Below are 7,201 nucleotides of genomic sequence, written 5' to 3'. Positions count from 1 at the left end.
ACACCATTGGCATTGACAAATTCGCTATTAGTCAATTGCAAAAGGCAGCCTTACTAGGAACTGCTTCCATCCTGCGACGATATCTGTAATACCATCAAACATCCACATCTGCCTATCCCAGGTCCTGGGTAAGGACTCGATAGGTAGACAAAATGCCAAATCCAGTCTGAACATCTGGCTGACTGTGCGATGATCCATATTAATAATAATGATGATGATGATGATGATGATGATGATGATGATGATGATGATGATGATGATGATGATGATGATGATGATGATGTTGGAAGGGACCTTGGAGGTCATCGAGTTCCCCCTGCTCAGGCAGGAAACCCTATACCATTTCAGACAAATGGCTGTCCAGTCTCTTCTTAAAGACATCCAGTGTTGGGGCATTCACCACTCCTGGAGGCAGGTTGTTCCACTGATTAATTGTTCTGACTGTCAGGAATATTTTCCCTTCTGCTATTCGGATGACCCCAACCCTGTTTGCCTTCCATAAGACTGTAAAGACTTGGTTGTTTGCCCAGGTTTGGGACCCAGAGTATGTTAAGCGCCCTATTTCCTGATTGTATTAACATCCATATTAAGAACTTTACTGAGTGCTTTATCTATCTATCTATCTATCTATCTATCTATCTATCTATCTATCTATCTATCTATCTATCTATCTATCTATCTATCTATCTATCTATCTATCTATCTATCTATCTATCTATCTATCTATCTATCTATCTATCAAATTTCTATATCACCTATCACACTTGCATGCCTCTGGATGGTTTACAAATAAAACAAATGATATAAAAGCTATAGTTAAAAATAAGTGTGCTATACAAAAATGCATTTTGTATTGTTCTAATTGTTCTAATAGTTTTTACCCCTTATGATGTCACTTGTTGAGATAGGTGGCTATAGAAATCAAATCAAATAAAATCAAATCAATGAAGAAATAAATACTAAAATGAAGTGATCTGCACATAGAAACGAAGCACTAAGAAGGTACGGGAACAATACTTTTGCAAGAATAGCTATCATGATAGCTAGGTTCATGTTACACAAAATAAATATAATGTGGACTTGACAATGGTCTATGACCACAACATTCTGACCATCTATTACAAAGAAAGACAGCAGTACGTTCAAGGGTTGGGACTGAATCAGGTACCCTAAACTGGACATGCGAACAGTAGCTCTCTGAAGGATACCTTGGCACAAACTATTTACGATCTTTTTATTACTTTATAAACCACTAAATCATTCCAGCAGGTGGCCCCATCCAACTGATTTCAAGTCATTTTCAAAAGTTAAATAGGATCAGGTTTAAGTAGGATTTGGATAGGAAAGTAGTTCTTCTTTGTGCAGAATATGGTCTGGCACAAATATCTATCTTTTCCTGCCTTTTGGAAACATCAGCCTCCAGTTTCTTTGTGTACAAATCTCTGCCTCATTGTGGGTGCTTCCTTATGGCAGGGTCCACTTGCATTCCTGAGTTGGCTGAAAAAGTATTTAACTCTTATAGCTTCCGCAGCTGATACCTCAGTTGGTATCTTTACTGTACCTCAGCAGTGGGGCTGAGGAGTGGACTGTCCTTCCAGATCTAATGGGGCATAGTTCCAGGGCTGCCACTGGCGGATCCCCTGCCTTTCTTTGTCCAATGAATATTAAGCTGCTTTCTATGAGGATGGCATGACAGTGAAGGGTTGAGAATTAATTATGCCCCACTTCAGCATGTCTTCCGTCAGCCACTGCAAACAGAAAGACAAATACAAGTTTGAACATCTTCACTGGTGCATTGTCCATGTCCTGACAGTAGCCGGGAACCAGGTCAGTAATTAGCCTTGAGACTTGAATTCCAAAAGTTCATGACTTGCTTATGACATGAGCTGTAGGGACCTGCTACAGGAGAAAAGACATAGGATTGAAGAGACATGGAATTCCATGAGTCAGAATGTCAAGCTGGGGGTTCGAAGGCAGGGCCAGGAGCACGTGTGAGAGGAACCCTTCTCTGGAGTATGGGAGTTGTGTCCAAGACTGGCCAAAGGCTCAAAAGAAGCTCTTAGAGAACCCCAGGGTGCCAAATAAGCTTGACTGGGTAGCTGCTTCCCTATTCTCTCAGTGCTGACCAACTTAGCTCAGCCCTTTTGCAGCTGCTGGGCAATGTGGTTTTGGGCTGGGTGTCTTGCCAGCATCTGGCATTCCCCAATCTGAATCAGATCTCACCCTCTTGGGGGAATCACTGTTTCCTAGAGCACTCCAGGAGTCTGGCTGCCTGTTGGTTCCTCGGACTGATGGTTGGTGGTATCTGCCTCTTCAGTGCCTCAGAACTCAGATAGAACCACAATTGTCAGCTCATCAAGTAGGTCAGATCAAGAAACAGGCATCGCCAAAACTATATTTAACTATTTAACCAGTGGAACAGCTTGCCTTCAGACGTTGTGGGTGCTTCATCACTTGAGGTTTTTAAGAAGAGACTGGACAGCCACTTGTCTGAAATGATATAGGGACTCCTGCTTGAGCAGGGGGCTGGACTAGAAGACCTCCAAGGTCCCTTCCAGCTTTATTCTGATTATTAGTGATTATATTAATATGGGGTATAACAGAATCTTGAATCCCTGATAGAGTTTCTCTTTCCTCCCTTTTATACCCAGGAATCTTGAGTTTCTTCCTCACCCTTTCCTCTCATCTGCAGCTAAACTGCCATTTTTGTAATAGCGGTGAATATTTTCTTCAAGGCTACCTCTGTATTTCTCTACCATATGGATCATCTAGCTGCCTCCTATACCTCACTGAATGTTCAGTCAGAATACTTGTGTGGGGGGAGAGAGAACAATGGTATTTTTACTAGTCTATTATTGGTTCAAGAATAGTCTTGTCTAGTCTGACATAGTGTAATAAATGACAATAATTTACTATAGTTTTATTTCTTTTTTGTAGATAAAAACAAAAGTTTCCAATAAAAAATAAGAAAACCTTTGGTCCCCAAGTTTCAGAAACATATAAATCCAATTAGATTAAAATTATTCTTTTAGAGCTTTAACTCTCCTGGGTAGTTAGTCGCCGCTATTCTTAGAGGATGGGGTAGAAATTCCCTTCCCTCTCTCCTCACAGTGGGAAAAGATACTTTGGGCAGCTTTCACAGGAAAAGAAAATACTTAGGATCTTAAAGAGAAGATCGAATCTCACCCAGTTTCATCCACATTGCTTTAGAAGTGCTTGATGGTAAGTTTGACTTCGGTTGTCTGCAGCTTAGTGATGAGCCAAATTGCTATGGCCGGTCTTTCCTCTGCCAGTTTGGAGGGCTGTCCTGGATCGAGCAGAAGGGCTGCTGCCCTCCCGTGATCAAGCAGGGGTCCCCTTCTTACTCGTTGCCCCTACAGGGTGACTTTCGACCCTTTCCAGAGTCCCCCAGCGGAACGAAATCGAATGCAGAAGATGGAGCTTGCCTTCCAGCGGCCATGGCAGCCGTGATGGCAAACCGGAAGTCCAACTCTATTCAGTAATTTACTATAGTAAAATGGTATGATAGGATAGGGTATTAATATTAACTTCAGTTCTCTTAGTGTAAAACTGTTCTACATCAGGAGAGGTAGAACATTTTGCTGTTGTTTATGATAAGCAGAAACAAAGAGAAGAGAAACCCATAGTTGACCATGCACATTAGGGTAAAAGTTCTCTGTGAATTCCACTAAAATCAGAGCTGAAAGATGTAGTAGAATGAAGAGCCCGGAGTAATTTTGTAATTCCTCTCTGGACAAGGATTTGAGATCACCCACAAGTGCTCCAGACAGTTGCCCCTTGCAAGGAGACAACAAAACAGCAGTCTCTGGTTTAGAGCTTTTAAATAATCTAATCTTTAGATGAGGGGATAACCAGGGCTTTTTTTTTTGTCATAGAACGCACCGGAACAGAGTTCCGGCATCTTTTTTCCAGAGTTGCATTTTTTCCCTATTGTTGCCATTCCTATCCTCAATTGTTTTTGAAAATGCCCCGCTGGCAGTATGGTGCTAGCGGGGTCCCCTTCGGCGCTGTCTGCCTCCTCTCGGAGGAGCCATGAAGCGCTGGAACACTACAGCCAGAGTGTGATTGGTTGGGTCGGACCATGTGGTGTGGAAGCCGATGGTGGTGGTGGGAGACACATAAACATGGAGGCCATCTTTCATGAGAGGGTGAGTGAGCCTTTTGCCTTCCCTTACAGAAGGTGGGATGTGAGGTTAAAAAGAGGCGAAGCGAGAGGAAAGAAAGGCGACTGGCATGGAAGCTTGCCTGACAGCGAAACTTTGCTGTTTCATTTCCTTGGGTAGTTCAAAGGCTGGGATGTCTACAAAAATCTCTTTTTAGTCTTTTTATACTTTATATTCAAACCGCAGAGGGAAAGAATAAGAATAAAGCCAATGTCTTGTGATTTGGAGGTATTATTATTAATAATAATATATATTAATTATGTATTGGTCAGATGTAAAGGTAGACCTACAGAATGAGGTTTAATCAGATATATTTATTAAATTGGGTTTAACTTAAAGGTAAATTAAAAGTAATCTGTTCACTGACAAAGTTTCAACTTTAATTTGTTTCAAGTCAATATCCATATTAAACTCCAAATGTAAATTTTTCCACCTTGTTTGACAACTTCTTAAAAATAATTCAATCTTTTACAAACAACCCAATTTTGTTTTATTGGGCCAATTTCATTCCACATAGAAAGCTGACATTTCCACTCATTAAACTAAATGGGTATGCGAGTGGTAAATATCCCAAAAGATTAATAAAATGCCTTCTTGTAATTTAAAGCGACAGTGCATGGGAACATTAATAGTATTAACTTACCTTGAACAAAATCCTAGTCTTTTAGATACACTAAAAATTGAAGGGTTTTTTTTCCCAACTACAAAGGTAAACCTTGTAGGGTAGGCAAGGTGGGTTGTATGATGTATGTGAGTTCTGGCACTTTTTTTTTTTTTTTTTTTTACAAAAAAAGCACTGGGAATAACCGTCTTGCTCAAACCATGATCAGCCACTTTTGGACTGATTGGCTCTTTGGTTTGCTGTTAGATTGATAGAATTTGACCCACAGAAATTTGTGTCCTAGGAAAGACATCTCTGCTTCAATGAAAAGACTCCATGCACTCACTACTGAGAGGAATGAGGCTGCATTTCATATTGTCACAGCCAAAAAATCAGATGCAAAAAGATACACTTGTATATCCCTGGGTTACGAATAAGATCCATTCCTAAGTTTGGCTATAAGTCAAATTTGTAGGTTAAGTTGGAACAGTTATTTAGCATCAGTTAGTCAACTGTCTTAGCATATAGCATATATTTTACCTTTCTGTGCACATGAAACACTTAAGAATCACTCCAAATACACTATTATTATTAAATATAATATGCTACATGGTAATAATTATACAGTAATTATAAAAGTAACTGCAAATGGTACTGTACTGAAGAGAGATTATCTGTGTGTGTGTTTATAAATATACAAAACTGTAAAAAACATGAAAAACTTTTTCAAAAGAGTTTTGATAGGGAAAAAATGATCATGATTAAAGAATAACACTCTCCTTCCATAGATGCCTTGCCTACTGGAAGGGTTGTGCATGAAGTAATACAATGAAGATAACTGGAGATGCAGGGAAGATGGAGAGATGTTGAAGATGTACTTTTATGAGAACTTATGTTATTGCTCAGACCTCAGTGGACTGGTTGATACCATTGTAAGGGACAAGGGTCTTTCCATGCTTTTTTCAAAACTGAGACCAAATTAGACCTTTCCCAAAGGGAGTTTGTGTTTCAAAGGGAGCTGAACATTTCCATTCTCGAAAATGCGAGACGGAAGTAACTGTTCTCACCCTAAGGCTGATTCCTACAATATTCACGAACCAAAACAGTTGTGCAGCCAAACTCATGTGTGTGCTAATCAACAGTTAATATGTCCCCTTGAGAGAAGACCAACTATATAGGTTAGCAGACCACACGTAGTCCTACTTTTTGCCTTCTCTTCTGCAAAAAAAGAAATCTGGATAAGATTCAAATGCCTTTCAGTTCTTGATCACCATCAATCCTGTGTCATTGACAGCAAATGGATTCTGGGAAGGTGCTAATTAGGTCCAACTGCCTGACTGAAGAATTTTGAAACAATTGCAATCTCAAGGGTATGTGTGTGCGTGTGGGGGGGGCTTAAGGCAAGATGGTGGTTGTGACCATATGGTTGAAGTCTTGACCCTTTTCTACATTCAACTCATGCTCAATGAAAGTTAAAAAAAGAGGCTAGTTTTGATCACCTCATGGTCAAAGCTGCTATTTTGCTATCTTGATTCTCCCATCAGAAGTCAAATCTACAAAGAAGAAAGTGATTGAATTCTTTATCGCCAGTGCCCAAGAATCAGACGGAGGGATCTAGTCTTCTAACTATGTATTCAGCCAAAGCTCTGAAAATAGATACTCGAAGTAACAAAATGTACATCAAAGTAAGCAGTCAGGACAGGATTCATATTCTGGCTAATTTTTTTACAAAAGAAACTTCCTTATTTTTGCATTTTGCAATCTGATCAGGAAATAACATAATGAACTTTTAAATCTAGAGGAGTTGCAGTCTTGGTTTCAAAAGAAGTTATGTACTCATTGATGTTTTTATATAAACATGCTATTACTGAGTTTATATACCATCCCAATTAGAGTTTTAAGTAAAATTGAACTATTAGTAAAGTTGAAGTTAAATTAGCAAGTCTCATAGTACCATAAAGGGCAAAACCAAGTGTTCCATCTTTGGGGTCAGACTGGAAGGCCCAGGCACCTCCAGTTATTGCGATCAGCTCAGAGGAAGCCCCTTTGTGAGGTCAGAGTTAAGTGAGCCTGTGCAGGTGGAGGTGAGAGTTTGGGTTGCTATTTCCCCATCCTCTACACCCCTTGAATAAGAGGCATGATTTGGGGCTGAAAGAACAAAATGAGGATCTTTAGAGTGAGGCATTTGAGGCAATGGGAGGGTGAGATGTTTTCAGCTCCTATGCAACCATCCACACAAATGCAGGACCAGAAACCTGAATAGTTAAAACTAAGATCAGAGGTGTGTGTGTATGTTTGGGGGGGATTCTGACAATTCTGGTAGAATATCATCAGAAAAATGGCAATCCCAGAACTGCTTTCTAAAGGAAGCTCAAGCATGCATCTTATGTAAATTGTTTGTCAAAAACAGATCATG

Source organism: Protobothrops mucrosquamatus, unplaced genomic scaffold (genome assembly GCF_001527695.2).
Source record: "Protobothrops mucrosquamatus isolate PMUCROS unplaced genomic scaffold, P.Mucros_1.0 scaffold8, whole genome shotgun sequence".
Taxonomy (NCBI): domain Eukaryota; kingdom Metazoa; phylum Chordata; class Lepidosauria; order Squamata; family Viperidae; genus Protobothrops; species Protobothrops mucrosquamatus.
The sequence above is the reverse complement of the archived record's forward strand: the minus strand, read 5'-3'. Positions refer to the sequence as shown.